We start from the raw sequence: 26,213 nt of genomic DNA on the forward strand, positions 1-26,213 counted from the left end.
AAGGTAAAACCGCACCCCTCTCAGTCTAGTCGCCGACACCTCCTGTGCCATCTGGGGCACCCGAAGGTGATTTTAGAGCCAGATGAGCTCTGCAAAGACTTTAATCCCTGGAGCGTATTCTTAGTATGCCATGGAGCATTCCGCTGGGAGAACACCCGAGACATATAAAAAGTACGGCAGACATTGCGGGAGGCGGACAGAATGGTTTGTTTTGCAAAATATTGAGCGTATCAAGTTGCTACAATTGCCGAGATTGTCCACCCTCTTGTTGACCATTTAAGGACATGAGACTGCAAAGTCCAAAGTGGGGAGAGCCTCGATTAATGTTTGTCAACATGAGCAAGTTCAACCAGCAAGTGCAAAACAAAAGAAGAAGAAGAATTTTCCGGCTTATTTTACGGGCTCCAGTTCAGGATTGCAATGGTAAAACTTTACACATATTCATTCATTTTATGTTCCAACCTTGCCGTTTGATTTTGTATTTCTGCTTTATTTATCAAGCTAAGGCAATTGAGGACAAATTCACATTTGCAATGAAGAGCAGCAGACAAAAGCAAAAATAAAAGCAAATACAAATAAATGGACTTCAAACTGTTCAATGTGAAAGTTGCATCAAAGCACCCAGCGAATGAAAGACTCAAAACTGGTGCAGTGTACGTTCTCCCTCATTCACTTTTGAAATGATGACATGGAGATAAATAAGGTGAGTTTTATTGTTTGTTGCAGGATGTTTCAGTCTTCTGGGGCAGAAAATTGAAAAGGAAACCGATCGAAATTGGTTTGCATTTTGGGGAAAAAAAACGAGGTTAATGAAACTGCTAGAACAGAGAGCGCGTTTGACGGTACACATGGCGGGCGAAGATAGGATGAAGTCTTGCGCAAAGAGCGTTTTAGAGCTAAACGGGGATCAGTACATTTGTCTGCATGAGTGAAGAGACGGCTATTCGGGGATTCCATCTCACTATTTAAGGAAACTCCAGTGACAAAGAGAATGACGGCGTGCTTTAAGAAGAGTTTATGAAGCTGATCTCCTCCTCCGTAGTCTAAATTTGGGGACGGCCGTCATTTAAACAAACAGTTCAACATAATGTGTTTCAGGATTCCGTTTCTGTTCAAGATCCTGTATTTAGATTTGCTCAGTGGTAACTGTCGACTGGGAAGGGGCATTTTGAATGTCGGGGCAGTTTGGATGGAGGAGCAAGACGGTGAAATAATTGTGTCATCATCACAGAAATAGGGAAGACAGTTGCCGATAGCGTGGGTTACATTGGCCATGTAAATATTTAATGGAGTTGGGCCGAGAAGAGAACCCTGCAGGTGCTTTTGAGAAGTGGTGCAGGTCTGAGAGAAGACCCTTTGCCCTTACTGACTGAGTGCCTTGAGCGGTAACTGTCAAACCAAGAAGCACAGAGAGACCAACATTTCATCATCCGTCGGAGATACACTGGTGCTTCTTCAAAGCCGCTTCTCTTCACTAGGGTTGCGGGCGTGCCGGAGCCCATCCCAACTTTCATCGGCCAGTAGGCGGGGGACACCTTGAACTGTTGAACTGGTTGTCAGCCAATGTGGGAGGAAACCGGAGTACCCGGAGAAAACCCACACAGGCACGGGGAGAACATACAAACTCCACGCAGGAAGGCCGGAGCCGGAATCCAACCCACAATGTGAGGCCATCGTGCGAACCAGTTGGCCATCGTGCTGGCCCTACACCGGTGCTGTGATCTGAAAATCCTGACTGCAGAGGGTCAAGGGCATTTCGGGTCTCTAGATGTTCTAACGGCTTGTGGTATGATTTCTTTGAAAAACCTTTGGAGTGCAGAGAAGAATGCAAAAGTTCATTAGAAGGTTCTGCCCTACGCTCCAATTTGGAGTTTCACAGAACCGACATGCGCAGATGTCTAGTTGTTATGTCCTCATATTCAATATTCGTGTGTCCTGAAGGAGAATTTGGTCTATCGCAGGATTCTCAAACTCAACGTACAGATAAAGTCTGAGTGTGTCTGGGCTGTGTAAAGTGTTCCACAAAAAGGGGGTGTGTATCTGAAAAAAAAGTACAACTAATTCAATCTTCATTAAGAACAGTTTGGAACTCATTTAATCCCAGAAACCCCCTCAATTCCGTTTTGGGGGATTTTGACTGATTTTGCGAGGCCAACAGAATATTGTGTTCTAATGCTATAAAAACAAGGAGCTATGACGTAAAAAAAAAAAAAAAAAGGCTAAGACGTATAAATACGTCTTTGGGAGGCGGGGACTACGTTTTTGAAAACGTATATGTATGTTATATGGATTGAATGAGTTTTAATAGTTCTTCAGAACAGGAATTCATATAGGTGACCTCTGACCTCCCTGGTGCTTTGAATACTCAGCATGTCGAGTTAAGTCGATTTTCTTGAATGGCACAGCTTTCTCTGTGCATTCATTCAAGACATTTTCAGGTGCCCCTGTGCCCAACAAAATAAATTGCGTTTCGTTTTTCTGGTAATTGGCTGTTCTCGTCACCAACAGCTCTCTTAACAGCAAGTTTTGAAAACGACATGACTGGGAATCCGTGACGGGATATCTTTTCCACTTTGTATCACTTATAAATTAAGTCTTGCTGATGAGCCTGAACTATGGTAGACCATAAGTGATTAAAAAAAACAAAACACAAAATACACCAACTGCATTGGCGCCGCAAAAAACATTGCGGCTGCATGAACATTAAACTTTGATGTCAAGTGGGGGGCCAAGAAATAACATCCGGTGGGCCTAAAATGGCCCCCGGGCCGGGATTATATACCCTTGGTATGATTTTTGATCTTGCATGAAGCGCACGCATACTGTAGCCTTGAAATGGCACCTGCAGACAACGTGAATGTCTGAAGCGATTAATTTTGTGGTCACTTCCAAACCTTTTTGAGTGGTCAACAAATTACGTGAGGATTTTCACTCTTGGCAAGACGGCTTCATTTGGAGTGTCCACTATACTGTTTTACTTCTCCCTGAATAAAGACAAGGAAGATCACTGAGCTCCAAAAATAAGTTATTGAGAGCAGAAATTCCGCAGTAAGGATCGTAAATGTTGTCTAGTGAAAGATCACAAAGTGCCCTTTGGCATATGCAACAGTGTTTCCCGGTGCGGCGAGCCGCTGATTTTCAAACGTGTCGAAGCCGGCTGGAGAGTTGCGAAGCTCGTGTTTGCACACAGTGTGGCAGAGTGCGAGTCTACGTGGGCGTTTCCGCATGAAGTGTATGTTTGGGAGAGTTAGAATGCCTTGTAGATGGGTTGGGCAGAGAGGGGGCGAGAGGGGGGGGGCGAAAGGCAATAAGAAGAAAGGTGCCTCAGTGAGCCACTTTACTCTTTGTATCAAAGTGTGACTGAGGGCAGCGTGGACACATCTGGCACATCTCACTCCGGTGTCAAGTGTTTCAGCGAGCACGCAGAGATGATGACGGATGCGTTTTGGTTGTCCGTACCTTTGCTGCTTTGCTGGATAAAAGTGGGAACACGACTAAGATGCTGCTTTTGATGGGGCTCTGTGTTTATGAAGTGGAAATCATTCCGCATAATCACATTTTCCGGAAGGAAAACAACGGCAATAAACACCAACGCAGCAAAGGTCAATTGCATGTTTTAATTGCTTTGCACTTATTTGAATCATCTTGATTGTATCATGGATTTTGATTGCAGTTTGTGTTTACGCGATTACATTTCGCCGTGGGTATGCACATTGAATTGCTTCTTGCTCCGAAACTCAAAGTAGCACAGCTCGGGTTTACCCGTTCTAAACATATCACGTTAGAAATATGATTGATTGGGAAAACAAAGAAGTTGATGGGATGGCTTCTCACCTCGGGAGGTACGGCCGCTATTCGTGAGCCTTCCCGTCGTCGTCCGGCTCTTCCTGTCACGCTCCCGCCTGGCCGCCGCCTTCGTCATCTGTCAGTCCACGCGTCCGGAGCGGCGGGATCACGAGTGTCCCTACGCCTGCAGGGACACGAGGACAGGCCTTTTCATATTTTGGGGAGCGCTCAGGAAGTAAGGTCCTGCCAGATGCTCAAATGCTGACCCACTTAGAGAGCCGATATTTTTTCCCTCCTTTTGAATCAATCAACAGATTTAGCTGCTCACAATATTGCAATTAAACTGCAGAGATAAACAAAACGACCTTACTGAGTCGTGTGTATGCGCGTGTATTTTGAGCGGTGAAAAATAGCGGTCATGACCATTTCCTCTTCGTGACATGTCAACACACCCGTATAATTAAGCACCCTTTGTTGGCAATGAAGTGGCAGAATGCCAACGCATCACAATAATGTTGAATCGAGTCCCACGCCGTTCATAATGTGATGAAACGTCGGCAGAAAAAAATGACGTTACGGTTGTTACATTTTGAGTCAACGAGGTATCTCAGATGATATTCTAGTCTAATGCACCGGAACGAATGCTACGTTGAAACAAAAGTTCAATGGGTTCTCTGTAAAATATGTTAAAAAATTGTTTTTGTTTATTCTACGAGTACAATAAAATAGATGGATATATGTTTTTCACAACAGCTGCTGCCATTTCGTATTTTGCGAAGCAAACAACATAAGTTTTAGTGTCCATGGAATCGTTGTATGAAGGTTGTAAAGCTGTTAAACTGTAAAAAATAATTAATTTAAAAATACTTTTTTTTTTAAACTTGAGTGCTCAGTGCTTCAGTACCAAGTGCTCCAATGTGAACCAATGGAGTACCACAACATTCAACAATCTCTTGCGAACAAGGGGCTGAGTGAACAATCGTTATTTATTCATAGCACACTGCTGGAAGATTATGTAATTTTTACCTGTTTTTGAACAAGTTCATTTTGGGACTCTCATGTCACTCTCCTGGACCATACTTTCTGAGAACAACCCACTTGACCACTACTGTTCGTCAGGAGACGGACACCCCGACGCTTTTCTCCCGAGCTCTCGGCCCGACGGGCTCTCATAGGAGATGCGAGGATGACCGATGTTCATTTATGTTCACTTGGGTCCGTTCTTCCAATCACTGCTTTGACTCAACGAGGCCCGATAGGTAGAGAAGCAGTTTGCCACCACCTACAGGAATGGAGTGGAACAGCACATTTTGGCTCCGCCCACTTAATAATGAAAAATGCTGACGTTCCAGTTTTCTGAGAGCTGCGCTTGGAATATGTGCTACCCTCCCGCTGATTAGATGAGTTGTATTTTGATGACCTGCCATAGAAAATGCGGAAATGATTATATGGTACTGATGTTGCGCAACAACCGGTGCTGAATGCCACTCATCGCAAAGCGTTCCTTCGCTGTCTTGCAGACTGAAGCGATGCGGGCAGCACTGAGCTCAGTATGCAGAGTCACCTACAAAGTCTCCCCTGACATAAACGGGGGGGGGGTCACTGTAAATGCTAACAAGCACCTCTGAGAGCAGTGATGTAGGAACATGTCGGGTCAAAAGGGCTCCTTTTCATCAGCACTAAGCCAGGCGGCCACCTAATGGACCGCACAGATGGAATGCCATTACACTGCCACAGCCGGGAGGGAGGGAGGATTGTGTGATCTTCTTTGCAATGTATTCCATCTGGAATTCTGTGACAACAGGTTAGCCTTTGTATCGAGACTTGACATCAGAGTGACCTTTGACTAGAAAAAAAGAAAAGCGAGGACACACTCAGAGGTTTAGGAAGCCCAGCTGCAGATATGCGGAACGTGAGACCGCGCCGAGCGAGATAGACGTGATGGAAGATGACACCACAGTGATGACACGAAGGACAAATGCGGTGCCGTGGAAAAGACGGCATGAGTAAAAAAGTTGAAATGGAAACAACAGGAATCATGCTGGTTGTTTGCCGTTTCACCTTTCATCCCAAAGCGCCTGTGTGTTCACGTCAATACGACATGACCGCACACTTCGTTCGGGTTCAGTAAAGATTGGCGGACATTTGCAAAGCCCAAAGGAAATATTTGATATACACGAACAAACAAAAACATGGGGGGGAAAGATTGTCTCTTTTAATGCAACATTGAGCACACATTATTCAGCGAGGAGACGGCAGAGCAAACAAGATGTTGAGGAAAAGATTACAAAATCACTTTTAACCTTCCAATTACACAACCTTTGGTCCTTGACAGCTCTGTGTGTGTGTACATTTAAAAATGTAATTACATGCTCTTGACAATACTATTTTGGTTTGGAAAATGCTTTGTGGCGATGCAACACAAGCAAGCACAAAAGGAAGGCAGACGAGCACGAACGACCTTCAGGCTGTCCGCCATTTCTCCTCCTACTCGCGCCGAAGCCAATAACGACATTGCGCGGTGATTTGCTCGTGAATGTGTCGCGGGGACTCTTCGATACATGCCACAATGGTTCTCGGCAGTCCTTATGCGATGATCACGTGGACGAAATGTAATAAGTCACAACACATCCACCAGCGACAGTCGCAATATTTCCAACATGGCTTGGAGGAGGAGGGACAGAAAAAAAGAGGAGGGGGCGGGGGGCAAAACAAAGAAAGGGACACATCTGAAGGCTATCAAGGTGCTCTTTGCCCTTGAGTGAACAATATTGCGCAATCACCATCCATCCATCCGGCTTCCACTTGGCCGTTCTAAGTGAAGGAGAGCAGAGACTCTTTGCATTTTGATTCATCTTTTTGCACCGCGTGTAACGACTAGCAAACCTGGATGAACACGCTTTGAGTAAGGGGCCATTTATATCTGCCAAGAAAAATAACGACAAGCAAATGAAAAGTTGGGCTTCCATGAAATTAAACCCGTGGCAGGAGTTTGGATTATCAATCAAACTCCAATATTAATCTGTTGTCAACACACAAAGCTCATGCACACACAATGAAGGTCATCGGGTATTTCTTAACTTTATCTTTCTGAGGACACCCGTGTTGAACCGGATGAAAAGTCCCATTATTTTAGCCAGCGTCCAGAATTTATCGGAGTAAGCTGAGAGTTCAAAGTCGGGGGCGACAATAGTTGGAATACGTAGCAGCATCCATATTCAAAAGCACACGACAAGCTTTGTCATCTTGAAGGCTGACGGACGGCGCGCCAAGGTCAAGAAAAAAAGCCGAAAAAGAACATAGTCACCATTTGAAGAGAAAAACAACAACATTAGGAAAACAAAGAAGGCTTTAGCACGGTAAATGTAATATTGTAACATATGTTCTCCGTTGCCAGCTCAAGACGCTTCATCAAACGGATCATCGCCCGTTATTTTTTATTTTTCCAAAACTCTGCGTCTCGACAACTTTCACCTGCGCTCATCATGAAATCCAAATCATCGATTTAAACGCGTGATGTCACACAAATTGTGCGTTTCATACAAAAACGACATGGCCGACTGCTCGCCTTTTCCAGCCAGTCCTCCCGAGCCAAGAAAACCTCAGCGGATGGAGCAGACGAAAACGCTGAAGGTGACCCTGGCGGCCAACACGTTTGCATCATCACTCACGTGGGAACTTTATGGCAATATAGCCGTTTAGTGCTTTTCTGAGGTGTCCATTAGGGATGATGAGAGGCATCTGGCCCGCTGCCCCACCACCAAATGTCACCACCATCATTTGCACGCCTCTGCTTTGCTATCTAATAGCAGGCAGCCCATTGGACACGTCACAATTGAATTAGGCGAAGCCCCCCCCCCAAATCCTAATGTGAGAATAATTTGCCAATACTGCTTTTTCTCGGACCAACTTCAAATACATTTGAGTATTCGCGAATACAAAGTATCAACACTTGATAATGCCATTGCATCTTGGAATCCTGATGAAAATGTGTATTATTTTCATCAAAAACTGTTCAAAAACACAAACATGCATTGAAAAGGGACGCAAGTTTCCCTCGAGGAGAAAGCTTTAAAAGCCAAATAAACTGGAGAGGGAAATCAATCCAAATGGAGCAGACAAAGCCTTGAGGCGCTGGAAGCGAGGGCGGAAAGGTCAAGGCAGGCGTAATAGGCGAGCAGAATTTCTGGCGGATGCCGTTGTTGTCGTCGTCTGACTGGAGTGTTGGGCCTGCTAGCACCCTTTAGCATGATGCTACAGATGAGCATGTGAATATTCGTCGTTCTCACATCGCAGAGGCAAATCGTTTCCTCTGAGTCATGTTGTAAACTCGGTTTTGATGTTTCGTGTGCTCACTTGATGGAAGGTCTACGACTACCTTAACATCTATAACAGTTTCCACTGGTCTGAATATGCTGTTACACATAGCATGTTAGCATTAAGCTAGCAGACTGTGGTTATGATCATTACATTTTTTTCAAGTACAATGTTAAATTCTCTTGTTTTGATGTGTCAGTTTGACAGTACATTTCAACCGGCATCTTGAGGCAAGCATACTTTGCCACTTATTTGGAGAACTCTGTGAGCGAGACACTGCAAGGAGGCGAAAAGGCAACATTCTTCCAAAACACTCAAAAAAACGCTTCTCCTGACTAAACCTTCATGGAATTAAATACAATTAAATTAAACTTCTATCATAAATATGATCATGATTTCTTGATTATGTTAGGGCAGCAGAGAAGGCCTTGACCATCCACCACTGCCTACTACAAGCGGGTTTGGGACGTATTCCCATCATAAACCAGAGGTTGACGGCAAGCGCACAAGAGGCCGTTTGACCTTCACACTCTTGTGGCTAGAGGGAAGGAAGACATGAAAAGATGGAGGAGGGAGGATGGACAAGGATGGAAGAGGAGAAGGAGGAGGACCCGGAGCACGAGAAGGACTGGAAAGCACCTCCAGACCACCCAGAGGCCAAAGGAGGCTAATTAACATGAGAGGCACGACCTCTCTCTCCTTTTGCCTCACAGACCACATGGGCGTCTGCATGCGTGCGTGTTGTGAATCAATACGAGAATGATCACGTGGGGCCGTGACATTACATATTACGACGTGAGAGTCCGTGAGCGAGTCGTCGTAGCAAAAGCAGATGGAAGGGGCTGGATCACATCCATGAAACAAGCACATGGCGACGCCATTTGAAGCGCCACACTTTTTTCTTTTTTTCAACCATTGTTCCTGATTTAGGAGTTGCTCAGGCTATACAAAGAGGAGAACAGTCGAACAATTTTTTTTTGCATAAGACACGAAAGAAACCAATCACAGAATCAATCGCTTACTGAGCTCACCTGAGCGTGGACATTCACCTTTCCACTTCAACTGGTATGAAGCTGGGCAGACAGACAGACAGGCCGCAACGTAGGAATGACTCATCCGATGATCAGGGTCTAAGTGTGCCAATGCGGATGCCAATTAGCTCCTCGCTTGTCGCCGCCACACCCTTTTGGTGCCTTGTCCAAAACAACGTGTTACAGACAGCGACAAGACTTAAGAGCACGTCATTTGCATCCAAAATCTCTCAACATTCTTCCAAACACTCCCAAAACACAACCTTGTTGAACTCTGCAAAGCGGGCCGTCACAATGAGGTCATGATGCAATAAAAACATGCTGGATTACTTCATCAAAAGCGAGCCGGGACGGAGCGAGCAGACAAATTGTGACATGCCATCATTCGCATCACGGCACCTGCTTGAAAATGCAGCGTCTCACCGCAGCAAGACGCAAAGACGAACGTGACGTTTGTGCTCACGGATTACGATGACATGCGTTAATTGGTTCTTGCGTCTAAGGAAGCTAGAGTGCCAGCTCAAGATTCGCAGCTGACTCCACTAAACAGTACAAAGACTGGAAAAAGGTAAAAAGAAGGACTGTTGCCATGGTGAACATGCAGTAAAGCAAAAAAAAAAAAAAAAAAAAGGAAGGAAAGAAGGGTTATTCGTGCATGCGGCATTCTCCTACAATCCATCACTCCTCGGGTGCTTGTGTGACATGAGAGGACATCAAGCTACATTTTTGGGTTCCTGTTTTTTTTCACTTTACAGCAATGCCAAGTGAAAGAGAGACATGTGGAAAGTGGTATCTTGTCGGTGTGCAGCACGCACGCACGCACGCACACGTCGACTTGGCACACGGCTTCCATGTCTGATTGTTATTCCTCACTCTGCTTGCTGATTGTTATTCGGCGCTTTTCACTGCTGCTGCAGCCATTCCAAGCCCTCCACCCGCGCCTCATTGTCTTTATCTGCCACCGACTCCATTATTTCTCCATTAAAATTCAGGATGACCCGTGTAATTGCCTCCTTGAGAGGGAGAAAAACAGAAGACAATGATGAAAAAAAAAAAAAAAAAAACACTGCCGCCTTTGCGCACGATTGCGCACGTCTGCGAGGCCAAAGCCAATGATAGCGTCTGTCACATACAATCGACCACCGGCAGCACACACTCGAACGCAACTTGTGAGGAAAAGCTAAAAGGAGCCAACCGGCGAGCCGATAAAAGCCAAGGTGCAGAATGAAAGAAAAGTGAGACTAAAGAGGAGTGAGGAGAGGTTCTCCGCAGTGCTGCTGCAGTTCAAGCCAACAAGCAACAATAAGCACAAAGCTGCTTGAAAAGAATCCAAGAGGTTTGCGGTGCCTTACGATGGATGAGACAACAAAGTCTTTGGAAACTTTGGAAAGGTGAAAATTGAATTTTTCGGCGGCTATCTTGTTCAAATCATGTATAATAAGGTTATGTTCGCTGTTCTAACTTTTCCATTGGTGCTACTGCCTTGGTGGAAACGACTTTGTGCAAGATTCTGACTGGGCTGCGTGTAGCGCCACCTGGTGCTTTGGCATGAACTTGACAGCCTGTCAATAAGTCATCGAAAGTGGGCGCCAAAGTGGCGTACGCAAAATGCGCCTCATCTGTCGTCGTGTGACTGAATCAAAGCCGATAGGAACCTTGGATTTGTTTTGCTTGTTTTCTCACACGGCCTCCCAATTCTCATTAACCTCGACTGGAAGGGAAAGGGAAGAATCCTGATTTTCTGCTTTCCTCTACAGATAACGGCACCTCATTCCTCCTTCCAATAATCTCGTCATTCATAACAGGCGTTGCTCCCTCCCGGCTGACCGTGCGGACCCACTCCAATGTCTCCTCCTCCGCACTACTTCCCTCTCCTCCCCCCCTCACCCTATTTCTGCCAACAACCATCTCATCATACCTGAAAAAGTGCTGCTGTTCACTCTAAGAAGGAACATGTCGGCTAGTTTTTGTCTGTTGAGGGGTTACGCGAGCTTAGCTCAGGGCTGAAGACAGAAATGAAGGGGTCCAATCAAAAAGCATCGTCGTTCACATGATTTCAAGATCTGAGAGCGGGGATGGGCAACTGACAAAAATGGAGGGAAATTGTGAAAACAAAATGGAGGGGGGGGGGCAAAAATACAAAAAGTATTGAAGCGGGGAAAAAAAAAACTAAATATGCAAATCCTTGTGTACCAAAATGCAAATACGCAGCAGTCAATGGTAGTTTTAAGTTGCAATATCACCAATAATCACTAGATGGAACCCATGTCTTAGTTGCGCTTACGCTGGCTCTTATAGTGCTCTATACTACAATGTGAGTAAGCCTAATTTTTTTGGTAGATTTGGAATGATATCAACAAACATACTACCTCAATATCAAAATTGTGATTGAGTTGGAAAAAAAAAAAAAACACACAAAATGAGTTGATTTGATCAGCAGTTTTGTGCCATCCTTGAATGGTAATTTGCATCCATTTTCATGCAACAGAGAAAAAATTGACCATTATGTGGTTCTTTTGTTTGTTTCAAATCCTTTGTTGGGTGGGTTTGGATAATCAATCTACAGTATACACACATTCAGAAATGCATTATGATAAATTTTATATATTAAGAGCACACATTTTTACACAGATATTGTCCCTATTTAAAATGGCATTTTTGTTATACATCTGGTTAGGAAGTGTGTTGTACCCCCTCTTTTCCCACAAGACAAACGATACAAAAAAATGTTTGCCCCTCCCTCTCTGTGAGGAAAAATTGGTCGATATGTGGCCAGACGTTACCTCGTCTAATTTCATGACTACAAATGAAGACGCTGAGCAAATGATGTGACTATTCACATTATTCGCTCATTTTTGCTGCCATTACAAATCGGAAGTTGTTATATCATATAAGCAGGTCGAATCCGGCCGCACGGTGACGCATCAACCTCGACGATATATCCATATTGAACTTATGTGAACGGAGGAAGCAATTTGATCGGACCTTGGCATTTCTGTCCTGAGCACGGTGAGTTTTTGGAAAAAAGCTCAAATGTGAGATATTCGTCTCAAGGCGTGCTGAGGCAGACAAGTCATAGAAAATGGTGTTCTGTATGTGTTGCACCTTTTAAATTTTGACTGAAAAAACCCCCAAAAGCAATCACCATACATTGTACGTTAACCGTTTAGCTCGAAAGCCACACGTTTCGGGGCAAACAAGTTGGGCCTAAATCGATAGCGCCCTCCGCTGGGTATTGTGACATCTTTCCGCAAGAATAATTAACTTCTTCACTATTGACAAAAACATTGCCAATGACAAATAGTTCTCCTTGCACCAACTTTTCCTACCGGTGCGAGCAGGCCAGGCAGAGATGAAAGGACGACGCAAGACGACGTCCCAAAATGACACAAACAGCAATTATAGGAAATGTGATCACAGGCAGATGCCGCGGCAGGTTACAGAGAGAGAAAATGACAGCGTCATAATTATTTGACGGAGAATCATCAAAGTCGGCATTCTGGGCTTAAGAAAGGCAAACTAGAATACAAAAGAAAGAAAGGGGAAAAAAATGGTAATTATCATTTTGCCCGCCGCCTCAGATGTGCAAGGTGATTTTTTTTTTTTGCATTCCAAATACACCTTCAGCCATTTTCGGCAAGCAAGTGCATGCTTTGCACTTGGTCTGCTGATAAAGCACAAGCCATGGCCTTCATTATCTCACAAACGGTATAATTAAAACGCTGTTTATGCAGTATTAAAGTTGCACGATGGTGAAACACACTGACACAAATAGGAATTGCTTTCTGACCTCAGCGTTTTTTTTTCATTTTTTTGTTTTTTTTTTAAAGACAAAACAAGCTGAAAAAGGCTGCCATGGTTCCACTTGAGTGACATTCCATGTACCTTCGCTTCCAATTGGGAAACATCAACAACCGACAATGGAAAATGAAACTCAGTCAAAATAAAGGAACAAACTGCAGTTTTATGAGCACAATAACTCCTGAAACCATCACGCGTCTCACATGTCCAGCATTTATTTCAGCCTACTAACAAGCGACCCATTTTCCTTCATACTGCCACACAGAATTTAGCCAGGCTCATTAATTCCATTAGTTAATACCTTCATCTAAGTCAATTTGAATAGCTTACAACTAACATATTGAGTTGTAATTGAAAGTATTTCAATTCTTAAATGAGGTCCCTTGATGCATGATTAGATTATTTCAGATTTTGTTTGTCCTCAACTCGTTCATGTTTGCAAACACCCAACCGGCTGCAAATGGAACTTTTTCAAAAGCGAATGAATATGACTCACTGATAGTGCTGAGTGTGAATTAGGCTTTGTGGATTAGTCATGCTTAGCGTCTTTGCCTTGAATCAGATAGTTTGGCTATTACAACAATTTATGTTCATGCACAGTCCACCGTACATGCCTTGTATGTCAATGTTTTGATTTTACATAAAGGCCGTTACATCGGTTATCGGCCAACATATTTGATTTCAGATTTTTCTTTCAGTGTCCAATATCAGTATCAACCCCAAAAATCCCATATCGGTCGTGGTTTTACATCACATACACAACAAACGGGTTGGTCCATTGAGCACTACGCTGTGCTCAGTGCAGTGTGAAAAGGGCTTATTAGTTCAGGGACCGCAAACGGGCGTCCTAATGATGGCTGTGCGGTGTATATTTAATTCCAGTCCACGCAGGGTGCAGATGAGCTCAAAGCATACGCGACTCCCTCGGATCGTTTGCACATCCTGCACTTGACGAGCGACACCAAAAGCCACTTCAGAGCTGCCAGACTCCATCAGTCCAAATGTCGGCCTTTCAATATGTGCTGGGGCCATTCGAGAGTTAAAAATGGAATTTTTGTGTTTGGAAGTGGAGCCGGTGACAGCATTTGGATGGGACGTGTCAGGTTCAAAGCTGCGTGTCATTTTGACCTGGGTTGTTTTGGGAATCGCCAAAATCCAAAAGTTATTTCAATCCAAAATAGCTTAACAGGGTCAAGTTAAATTTGAACATGCAGAGGACCTCTTATTGGATAGCAGCTTGAAATGAGTGATTTACTCGTACATTACTCGTTCACATCAGTCCATCAATCAGCATCACAAATGGCTGAAATCATATTTAAGATATTTATTCATGAAAGCAGTTCAAAATTCAATTTCTCCCGTCTGGCTCGACTTTTAGGGACAACCTGTATATTGGAGGGTAGCAGATTGGCGTGTGTGTGTGTGTGTGGGGGGGGGGGGGGGGGGTCATGCCAGGGCTCAAATGAAAATTAAATGAAAAATTATTGAATGCAATATATAACAGTTGTTCTCAGTCTTTGCACGGTTTCAGCAATTATCTTCAAACATGCTATATTATGAAACAAATCTGAATTTATTTTAAAGGGTCTTTTAAAATTAAACATATATTCAATATTTATCAGGGATGGCCCACCAGATGATGATGATCCGGTACGTAAAAGCAATGACTAACTTTGCCCGAGTAATATTCCAGAGCTATTATTTCATTGATGAGTCCTGTTATGGCTACTCTTGGATTTAAAAAAAAAAAAAAAGTAGCATTTATTCGGAGGTTTTCGATTCACTCAAAAGTAAGCGGTTTTTTTTTTCTTTACAAAACATCTCTGTGGTGGACATCAAAATCAATAAGAAAAAAAAAACTGATTTAGCAATTGATTTAGTGTTTAGTGGTTGATAAACAGTCTCACTCCTCACTTCAACACATACGAAAAAAAAATAAAAAATCACACGTTAGGCTAAACCAGCCTTTGTAAATCTCTAATCAGCAGTATGGCCTGACGGCGAGAGGCAAGAACGTCAAAGAAAATAATTCATCAATTCAATCATCATCTCAAAAAATACAACAATTAATGCATAGCTCCACAAAATAAAACTCCCCACGTTGAAAGGCAAAACCAGGAAATGAGCCACTCATTTATGATTTTGACCATCTCCAAATGTCTCGACAAATCCGAACACTCCTCAGGTGAGGGCTCGGCCTCCCTCGCACCCTCGCGACAATGGGCCACTAATGCCGTCCCTCCCCACGCGTGACGGTCAACCCATGCATGCTCTCAGCTTGGAGTTTGCGTGTGTCCCGGCCTCCACATTGCAGGCGCTGTGTGGTGCGCAGAAAAATACACACAGCATGCACAATGAGGAGACTGCAACCCACCGTTTCAGAGACACGCGTTGCACAAACAATGCCAGACGGCTCTCATTAGATCGTACCTAATCAATTGGCCAGGGAGCCAACATCATTTCAAGGCACTCTGCGTCTTTGAAAATAGAAACAGAGCATAAGCGGACACGCGGCACACCGTCCATACTAAACAGCCAAGAGCCAACACTTAAGCCTTCCTCTCGTCGCTCCCCCAATAACAAGCAGCACGCTGTGACAGGCGGAGAGATAAATTCCGTCCAATGTCCCACGCTAAGCGACACTCTCAGACTAATTGGAGGCCACACAAGTGGAACGTCATCACTGTCAAGGACGAGTCAGCCTTAGAAGAGGCAAACTTTACAAAATCGCGTTTACGCTCCACCTGCACTGGGTGAGGGTGGCAAAACTGAAAAAAATAGAACAAAAAAAAAAAAAATCTCGCTATTATCATCATCATCATCATCATCGCAACCGTTGGAGAAATTGTTCGCCTTCTCCTTGTGATGTGACAAAGCAAATTGAAATCATCGCATGGTCTCTGTCAAACGTCAGGACGTACAGAAAATGGACGATGGCCATTTTGGAGGTAGCCACAGCAACACAACGGGATGTGTAAAATTGGCAAACCTTTGAAAAACAGCACAATGGAATTTTGAATAAACAATTTCGGAGTTAATGGCAAGAATGAAGAAGCTAGTGGAATTTCTGCTCGTTTTAATGTGGACTGTTGGGTCGCGCCTGCCTGAGGGAAGGAGCTGGAAGAGGTGGTGACCAGGATGTGGAGGGTGTGAGAATTCTTCCTGCCATTTTTTTTTTCATCAGTCTTAACTGTCCGTTTTGTCGAATTTTGTCCTTTTTTTGTTGCAGCACCAAACCAGACGGCGATGGATGACCACGGGAGTGATTCAATAACTGCTGTAAAGAATTGTCTCAACAGCGCCGGCGGCAGGCCGTGTTTCCTCAGCAGCCACTTAAACACTTGAGAACAATTGAAGACAAAGCATGTGACATTTAAAGCAGACTCATAATTTTATACGTATCGAGAAGTGTACAAACGACTTCAGGCACCAATAGATTTGTTGTTTATTATTTAAGCCTCGGGGCAACCTTGATTGAACATTTAACATTTCACATCTCAAGCGCTACTACTGGGAAAACTTGCAGAAGTGATTTGATTATGCTTTGTAACAGAAGTCAGCAGAAATTGGTCCCCAACCAACAAAGCCAGAAACCGGGATGCAGTACCAAATGAATTTTAGCAGATTATACAGTCTATGTCTGCTCTTAACGTTCGTTTAAAGTTGTGTGAACGAAGAATATCCATCAGCTTTGCAAATTAATAAGGACTTTCATTACATTCGAGGATTTCTCTCCATCTGATGAAATCTCAACCGTGTCCCTGAGCAAGAAACATGAATGCAGTCTCTGCCCGGCACGCGTACAACGCAATGTCAGGACTGAATAATCTTGGATGTCTGAGCCCGTGTGTGTCTGCGAACGCACACGCGTGCGAGTGTTCATCCATGCGTGCAGGTGCGACCAGCACATTCAGTGAGAATGACAATGAAGACACGTCGTATGTGACGCACGTGAATAAAAAGACTTGGCACAGACTCCCCCAATGAAAAAAAAAAAAAGGTGAGCATTTCTCAGAGAGTGCCATTTGAATGGAGGAGGAGGAGGTGGGACAAAACGAATGTGAGGAGGAGGCTTCCATGGGAGTGAGGTGAAGGAGGAGGACGGGAGAGGACGAAGGCAAGCGGGAGAAGAACGACGAGGTCTGCTATGTCCTTGTCGATTCCAGATCACGTCACACGTCTGTGTGGAAGTGATCATCTCGGTGGAGCGACTTTGGTGCTCAATAGAGGGGTTCGACCTTTGTGCTTAAAATTGCAACATATCCCACGATCCCATGCTCGGTCAATTGCGTTTTGTACTTTAAAACCAATTGTTCAATTACGAGGCAAAATGTTGTTAGTTAAAGTTGTTGTTCCATCCAAAACAATTGATTAAATAACGGACATCCGTTAGCGATAAATCATACAGGAAGTGGCAGACATGCTAATCAAAATTAGCATCGATGTTACGGTAAATTATAAATCTTCAAGCAAAACACGGGGGAGCAGTCGAGCGTGCCGTATGCTGATCTTCTCGCATAACTATTTACGAGGACACGGCATACAACAGAACGTCTGCGTTTAAATGTGAAGCTCTCTCCGGAATGCAAACCGACGGCGATGATTGTGGCTTGACAACATAGCAACAGCCGGCAGTGAGAAGGAGGAGCCGACAGCCAACGTTATCTGCGAGGTTTACTTTCTTTCTTAAGTGAAATTCCTGGTTTTTAATGATTTTCGGAAGTCGAAAAAAAAAAAAGTTTCCGGCTCCCCCAACGATTATAGCCACACGTATGTACAAGAAATGATGCTTGGTTAGTGGTGCTTGCCAACTAAAATGTCCGCCGGCAATGCATTGTGGGAAATGCCAAAAAAGCCCGTACCCCTCCACAAGCGAGCAAAGCCTCCTTTCCTTCCTCCAATCAGAGCCGCAGCTGATAAGGGCTTTTGTGGTTATCCAATCAAAAACTTGCACCTCCTAGAGCTGTCATTCTCACTCTCAACATTCCATCAAAAAGTTTTCGTAACAAAGTCAACACCTCCGACAGGGCCTCAACACTTAACCACCTGTCAAGTCAAAGAGCCAACGTCCTCAAATGCCTCAATTGCTCCCCTGGGAAGAATGAAGGACCAAAGTCCTCGGAAGATGATGACAACGACCTTGTTCAAGAGAGCAAATGACAAGTTGACTTTGTTCCATTTGACTTGAATCAGATGCGGATCAAAACTGTCCACATTCACACTCAGCACACCTGTCGCAGGTTGAAGGTCGGACCTTGCCATCAACACCCACACGCCAATCAAGACGGTAGCCTTTCAGTTTGTGACCACTCCTCTTAGAAGATCAACTGAAAGGTGCCAAAAGAACAAAAAAAAAAAGACAAAGTGTATTTTGTCATGTCTTCGTTCTCAATTTTACCACACTGTATTTCTTTCTTTCTTTCGTGATGTTTAACTGGTGTGAGAACGCCACGAGAAGGCGGTCTCTGGAAAAGCCCCAACACGAACCCCAAAAAAAGGGTCAAACTGTAGTGGTCGTTCACAAACAATTCGTTCAGGAAGAACGACTTTTTTTTCAGGGATTGAATGGATCACACCTGCATGTCATCAATCTTGCCAAACGACCAATCTGCAGCCAGCGTCAAATGTCAGAGGGATTTTACTGAACATACTGCTAGAGTTAGTGAGTGAACGTCATCTCATTTCCCATTCACAAACAAGTTAGAGAGAGAATGTGGGTGCGTTTTTATTTTCTTTTGGCGTTTTTTTTTTTTGGGTCAAACCATTCTGCGAACGAATCTTTTGAACGATTCTTTTTGATGAACTCATTCTAATGATTCAGTTCACTTAAAAGGACTGTCATACCCATCGCTATCAAACTGGCGCTTGGCGCATCACTTCCTCCATTGAGTCTTCTCAATAAAACCCCCTCAAATGTGTGATCCCCCCCCCTCCCCTCCTTCCAAAAATGATGATGTCCCTTTTCCCACCATCATTCGTTATTGTCGATTCTTCTCAACGAGTCAATAAACATGAGCGGGACTTGCTACACATTGTCGCGTCGGTTGCATTCAAGGTATAGCAGCCAGGTTGCTTCAGCTAATTATTTTTCAACACTTATCTCTTTCCATTCATCAAAGGCGCCGCCGCCGCCGCTTTTCCCCTCCCTTCGCTCCATCCGTGCCCTCCTCCCAAGGTGAGCACTTTGGATTGCACATTCCGTCACGATCAATCAGCCCACGTCTTGGTTTATCGCTGATGTTTATTCATGGTTATGACACAGTGAGGAGTTTGGCTTTAGTGGATTAAACGGCACCCCGATGTTTGGAGTGTAGTGTCAAAGGGGCCAAACGCGAGGCTGAAAAGCAGCAAAGCAGTACGAGGATGCGTCAAGTCAAGGTTGCCGGTGGTCGAGATTGTGTCCTGCAAAACGGGACCCGCCTCCGTTTGGTCACATCGACAGAGCGCCCCTCTAACGGATTTTTACGCTAAGCGATCTATAGCCTGACAAAAAGTTGCCGGCAGACTTGAGAGAAAATCGTCACTTAATATTGGAGAAAAAAAAAAAAAACATCGGACACATTTCTCAGCCAGTGCTGCAAAGCACCACGTTTGCACTCTCTTCAAACCCAACGACAGAATCCTTCCTCTTGATCGACTTTCACTCGCCAACACGCATGCGCTTGGCGGGCGAGGAAGCACCGATAATAAACAACGAGAGAATCAGCCCATCGTTTCTTATCTGCCGCTGCGAGCTTGCCGGCAGGAAAATGTTAATCGCACCTCGAGAGAGGCGAGCGTGTGGCTATTCCACATCGATAAATCTTGATTGAAGTCTCTTTGCAGCAAAGCGACAAAAGCTTTACTGTTGCTAATCGCTCGAGTCTGCTCCTGCGCTCGCTACAGGCACCAAAACGTTTGCTTACAAGCCAAAGCTCATCTGCCGAGAAAAACCTTCTGAACTGCGTCCACTTTTCAAGCTTTCAATTTCATCTATCATTATCCACTCTTTGTGGTTTTTGCCTTGGGCTGTGGCAATTTTTGCTTTCTCTCATTTTTGCTTCATCGATTTATTTGCTCCACTTCACACAACAAATACCACCGTAATAAACACTTTTTCATTCAAAGATATATATATATATATATATATATATATACTATTTCTTCTTTGCTTTTGGAAAACACGTGTACAAATGCCTAAAGGGGTGACAAATGAGGACAATTTTCTGCAAATTCGATAAGGGCATCATTCAGCGGCCATCACAAAATCAATAATTGATCGTAAATACAATAAAACATGAATATAAAAAGCCATTGGAGTCCATTTGACAGATAACGGGGGTAGTTTGAACACATTCTTTTCCCCCGGTTGCTCTTAAATACAACCAGCAATGAATCAAGTCGCCAGAGGCTTCCCCCCCCCCCCCCTTTCTTGCGTCACAACAAACAGCACAGCAAAAAACAAAATGAAGAAAAAGCAGCCAAAGCCACATCTGCAGTCTTCAACCCATCCACACCGTCACTCATTTGGAAAAGACAAAAATAAGTCTTGGTTCACCACGAGGCTTTGATTTCGAGGGATCTTTTTTTTCACAGCACTTAATATGACAGGGGTCTTCAATCGCGTTTCTGTCTTGCCAATTTTCCCATCGCACCCTGTTGCAACACACCTGATTCAAATGATCAGGATCGTTATCTGGCTTCGGCAGACCTCGCTGATTATCTGATCATTTGAATCAGGTGTGTTGCAGCAGGGAGAGATTCAAAACAGACAGGACACCGACCTTCGAGGAACTGGATTGAGGACCGCTGATATAGGACATCACATGGATGCACACACTGTAGATTAAAAAAAAAAAAAAAAAGTTGTATGAACTGAAAATTTCAAGACAACAAACTTCTTTGTTGTGCGAACTACGATTGTTTTCAAAAATATCAATTTATACTTCAAAATATAAATTACACAAGTTGTTCTTTTTTACAGTGCAGCTGACAAGGTAAGATTAGATGAGATTGTGTTTTTCACAGCATTCAATAGGACATCACGTGGCTTGTTGCACACGGCAAGTTGAAGCAAATCAATACAAAACAAATGTCAGCAAAAATGTCGCATAAAGGACCAACATTTCAATACATTTTACTGATCATATGCTTTATATAATACATCTTGATTAATGGAACGGATTTACGGAACATTTAACAGAAAATAAGGGTGCTTTTTGTAGTTGTTTTTACCATGTGACTCCATATGATAATATTGGAACTGTCCAACCCGAGAATCATAATAGCACCATCCGCCGTTTATCTTTTTATCCTATTTGACAAACTTGGAAGTAGCCTGCTTACAAACAATTGAAACAAAGTTAACTATAAATCTCTGTGAATCGTTTGCACTTTTTTAAAAGTTTTAATCTTATCGATAATATTGCACATTACAGGACTGTGAATACACAGCAGCCACTTTGACTAATGCCTGCCATTTCGAGTCACTCGAGAGCCAACTTGTTACTTTATCTAATAGAGTTGGCTGATTAAAGTTACTATTCAAAGATGTAATCCATTACTTTGCGACAAAAAAAAAGATGTCCTAATGTTCAGCTGGTGATTTTGCCAGGCCTGATGAGTGTCAAATCTTTGATGAGTTTTCGTGCATCTTTAGTCCCTCAAAGTTAGCGTTGTTTTCTTAGCAGACAATTGCCACTACGTTGCAGAAGTGAGTAACATGAGGTGCAAGTCATTCATCGCCACACCGAATTCAGCAACAGTGCAAGACGGGCATGATTTGTAGATGCGACGAAACTAATTGTCGACATAAGTAAGAATTATAAGTAGTGGGATAAAAAAAAAATAAAAAATACGGACTGGTCAAATGCAAGGACGGAAGCGCTGTAAAAGAACGCAGGATGATTATTTTATGAATAAGGACGCAGGGCCGATGACGGGAGGGTTGTGCAGGTCACGGACGGAGGTCGGACCGTCAAAACAGGGTAAAGTACACATCTCTGTTAATACCTTAGCCACATGAGACAGGTGTTACATAAAGCAAGAGTACTCTTACTTGAGCACAATTTTTGGCCACTCTTCCCGCCTCTGTGTATGACTCAGGAACCTCGTCAGTGCATAATCGCTTTCGTCTATTAAACACCTCATTGGAAATTCTCTCTGGGCTGTTTTTTTTTTTGTACTTTCATAATGAGACACATGGAGGTCTTCACTTGCTGTTCAAAAAGCAAGACCAAAAACTCGTCGGGTATCGGTTGGAGCTTTTCTGGAGGTTTGTCATATGTCCACCAGAAGGCCAAAAAACAAGACAAAGTGCGCAAACATTGAAACTCAGCTGAGCACATCATGATTCATTTCATGTGGAACTTGTGCCCACATGTGGTTGATAAATTAGTAGCAAGCAAAGAACTCCCCAAAAGTGGCTTCACTGAGCTTTTCTTCCAGAGAGGCTGCAAAGATTCCACGGCGAATGTGCGGCAAAAGGAAGAAAGCCAAGAAAATTGACAAACGCAAGAACGAGCCAGTGAGTGAGAGGCGAGTAGTCGGCGGCGCGTACACGAGCTCGAGTGCTCACCCATGTGTCAAACTGTCAGGCGGCGACGGCGGAACAGACGAATCCCCGAGGCCTTCAGAAGAGAAAAAGCGGCGCTCTGCAGTCACTGTGAGCGCGGCAAGAGGGAAGGCGCACGGCCGGTTCAGAGGCGAGGAGAATATCGAGCAGCAGAGCGGGAAATCAGAAGGCGGGAGGCAGGCGGGGGATGGTTGCTTGGGACGGGGGAGTGACCACGAGGCAATCTCACCAATGTGATGAGAAGAAAGCAAGAAATGGAATGAACGAACGATGGCGAAGCGCCGGACGGACCTCCCCGATTTAATGGGACACATCCAAGTATTGCCAAGTACCGATTGCATCGATAAAGGAAAGACAAACTGTCGCTGACTTCTTTTTACTTAAATCCTTAATTTAATCGCCTATACAATGAAACCAGTTTGGTCACGGCTCAACTTTCAAACATGTCGACTAATCTGGCAAACTATTGCCAGATCTGCGCTGCGTTGACGGGTGAGACGCAAAAAAGACCCCATGGGTCCCCACGCACAAAACGCAACAACGCGCGTTTGTGGGGAGGCGCGCCCGTCACAACCATGCGACATGTCAAACAAACAACATCCCTCAAGCAGCAATTAGGGTCGTGTAATCCTGAGCACATGGGCGAGGAGAGCCATGGCAGCCAACAAAATTGCAGTTGTTGACTCAACGGGAAACAGTCCAAGAGACAAATCCAAAATGACAAGAGTTGCAAGATGAAGGCCGCAACTCACGTGCAAACAAACACAGGCTGACTCCAGGGACGTCATTCACGTATCAAAGAGTGCTCATGATTCCTCTCGTGGATGTACACCGCTAAGCAAAAATGAAAAAAATACTGTATTTTCACACCTATAGGGCGCACTTCAAAGTCTTACATTTCCTCCATAATGAACGGCGCGCCCTATAACGCGGCGCGCCTTATGGGTTCACCGGGTGCCGAAATCTGTAAATGTGTGACTTCGATAAGTGCTCCTCTTGACTGACTGGGAGCATTTCCTTCCGACACGCTGCTTATATGGAAAAAAGGTGACGTGAAGAACAGCATGCTGGCGTTAAACGGGGAAGGGCGTGGGTGAAAGGGGATGCTAAAAGCACGCCCCCAGTAGGTACAAACTCGGAGGTTGCAAGTATAACCAAACTCAGTTTTGCTCCCGCTGCCTTTTTAGTTACTGAACGCTGATTATGGAAGCGTGCGGATCAGAATGAAGAATGTCACTTACTCGCTCTAGCGAGAAGTGAAGCCACTGGCGGCCATCTTACGATGCCACTCGTGAAGTGCGCCTAACGGGAATACATTGATTGCGCCGTTTTCATGTTATTTTTTGTGTCTGCGGCAAAAAATGCCACAGTATGTACCAATATATCTGGGAAAAGATATCCTCAGTTTGAATGTGAAGATAAATACTCTCTTATAAAGGTGTTACTCAAACATTCAACTGCATCAACTTGTCAGAATTGTGACCGATGAGTGGAAAGCCAATCAGGGGAAAAAAATGGTTGCAAAATGTGAACCTGACTTTTGTCTGGAACAATTCACAATACAAAGTTAATAATAAAGATACAAACAGTCAAGTGGATTTTTTGAGAGGCTCTCATGACTCCATACAGAGATCCTGGCAGAAAAAAAACACATTGCTAATTGTTTTAAGCGGAAAAATAAGAGAAGTTGAGAACAGCAGTGGCAATGTAAGATCGCTGACCTCTGGCTTCCGCCGCAAGTTGGGACGTTTCGAGACGCGCGGTCATTGTGAGCGCCGCACCTCAATATGTGATTTTGCAATCCAAACACTTCAAAAGGCATGAGCACTGAAAAAAGACCGACCCCCAACATTAACATGCAACGTTGATCGTGAGGCTGCTGCCTCGCCCCTTAAAGGCACAAATTCAAGCTCGAGCTCAACTTTTACAGCATCTGTTGCCACAGCAACCAAGCTAACCTAATTGGTTTTAAGCATTTCATGTAAATGATGCGTAAGCACTCGGCCCTCTTCAGACATCGTCTGTGACGTGTGCATTCGTCCTTTGGCTATTTTGAGCTTGAGCACCTTCCACTGACATTACATCCCATTTAACGTCGTCCCTGACTTTCACTTTTGACCCCCATTTGGTACGCGCACGGCATTTTGATGAGTGACACTCAAAAGAAATTTTCATTTGCTTTCCACTTGACAATTATGCTCCATTTTGTGTTACTCTGTAGCATAAAAGACCAATCAAGTACATTTTATACAATTTGTTAAACAATGTGCTAGAAATATCACATTTTCTTTGTGGACGGCGCTCAAGTTACGCATCTGCAAGCGGACCGCAGCCCCACTGGGCGTTTTCTTTCGGAGCATTTGCAAAGAAGGCTTTCTCTGACTGGCGTTTAGTGGGAGAGGACAAATCAAGGCTTAACCCGTAAGATGAGAGGAGAAGGATGACGGAACACGACTCATTTTAGCCTGCAGGATAGCGGACTTGGGACACGTGGATGTGTTTTGCTCTAACAAAATCCAAATTGTAAATCCCAACATACCTTACGAAAGTGAAGGATCAAATGAGATTTGGCGGCAAGCCAAAACAGGAAATCAATGAAACAAGACAGGAAAGCTCCTTCTAGGGGAAACTCCTCACAGGCCGCACGCCGAAACCTTACACGGCTCAAAGCTTTTGGAATGACCATAACGTCAGCCCAGATGCTAATCGAATCTCTACAACGCTTAACGGGAAGCATTTGATCACCAGCGATGAAGGGGCGAGCATCCCAGAAGAACAATTCTAATGGCGAAGCTACTTCAGCGACACCGCGACAACTCAAAAACGACGTGAGCATCCCGCAAGCTTGATGCTAAGCTAGTCTGTTAGCAGTTTTTTTTCTGGGACTGATGAACAAATACTGTTGCTCAGAGTCAGTAATATGACATTCTTAGCCGTTAGGTTATTTAATGACATCACCCTCAAAGCATTACACCTTTCAGAGAATTATTCCAGAGGTCGAAGGAAAGCAGATAACGCGACCCCGGAACTCAGCTTTAATGGCATATCCTTTCATCCCCGACATTCTCAAGGCGGAAAAGCGCTTTTGCCTCCCGGAAGGAATGCTCTGATGCTAGCGGAACCATGTTGAACTGCACCGCAGTCAAATCCCACATTGGGCAACGCCAGACATTGGAGTTCATTGAAATAAACTCACTAAAATCAGAGCAGCTCTGAATGAACACATTCAAGAGCATGCACATACACATCATCCAAAAAAGGACTTGCCTCAATCTTTGCGATTTCTTTTTTTCTGTTTGTGACTGATGAGGTCTGTCAAGAATTTTTTTAAAAAAGTCTCCGCTCTTCAGTCATGACATTCCACCTTTGATTGATTTTCTCATTTCGTGCAGTTCGTTGCGCTTAGTGCATGCGTTTGTGGCACTATATGAGAAAAAGCATTTGGTGTTGGTTTAGCGCGCACCCAGCTGGTCAACTTGGAGCGAATGAATAGCATATGTGACTGCGAGAAGGTCACACGAGCAAGCCGCGAACCGAGTTGGGATGAGCCAGAGAAACACGAAGCGCCAACTGTTGAGGGGAAACAATCCCTCCCGATCTTGTTCTCCGAGGTGGCCAAGCGGCAAGTGAAGAGCGAGACAAAGACAACAAGCGAGGCTCCGGCGTGCATTCAAATGAGACTTCAGGAACAATTTCAATTCGGAGAACGTACCCAAAGGAGCCTT

General features: G+C 44.2%; 1 protein-coding gene across 4 annotated transcripts in view; it reads right to left on the reverse strand.

The window, feature by feature from the left end:
* Window positions 1–26,213, reverse strand: part of htr2cl1 (5-hydroxytryptamine (serotonin) receptor 2C, G protein-coupled-like 1) — a 38,548-nt gene that overhangs the window by 5,492 nt on the left and 6,843 nt on the right. For 3 of the 4 annotated variants that reach the window (XM_088293677.1, XM_088293675.1, XM_088293674.1), the window contains one exon: window positions 3,835–3,970. The gene's annotated coding sequence lies outside the window, so the exon portion shown is untranslated. Of the gene's footprint in view, window positions 1–3,834; window positions 3,971–22,491; window positions 22,611–26,213 lie in introns of those variants that run through there. The other variant, XM_088293676.1, reaches the window with a different exon arrangement.

Source organism: Idiotropiscis lumnitzeri, chromosome 4 (genome assembly GCF_059441095.1).
Source record: "Idiotropiscis lumnitzeri isolate Australia: NSW breed Sydney's pygmy pipehorse chromosome 4, RoL_Ilum_1.0, whole genome shotgun sequence".
NCBI lineage: Eukaryota > Metazoa > Chordata > Actinopteri > Syngnathiformes > Syngnathidae > Idiotropiscis > Idiotropiscis lumnitzeri.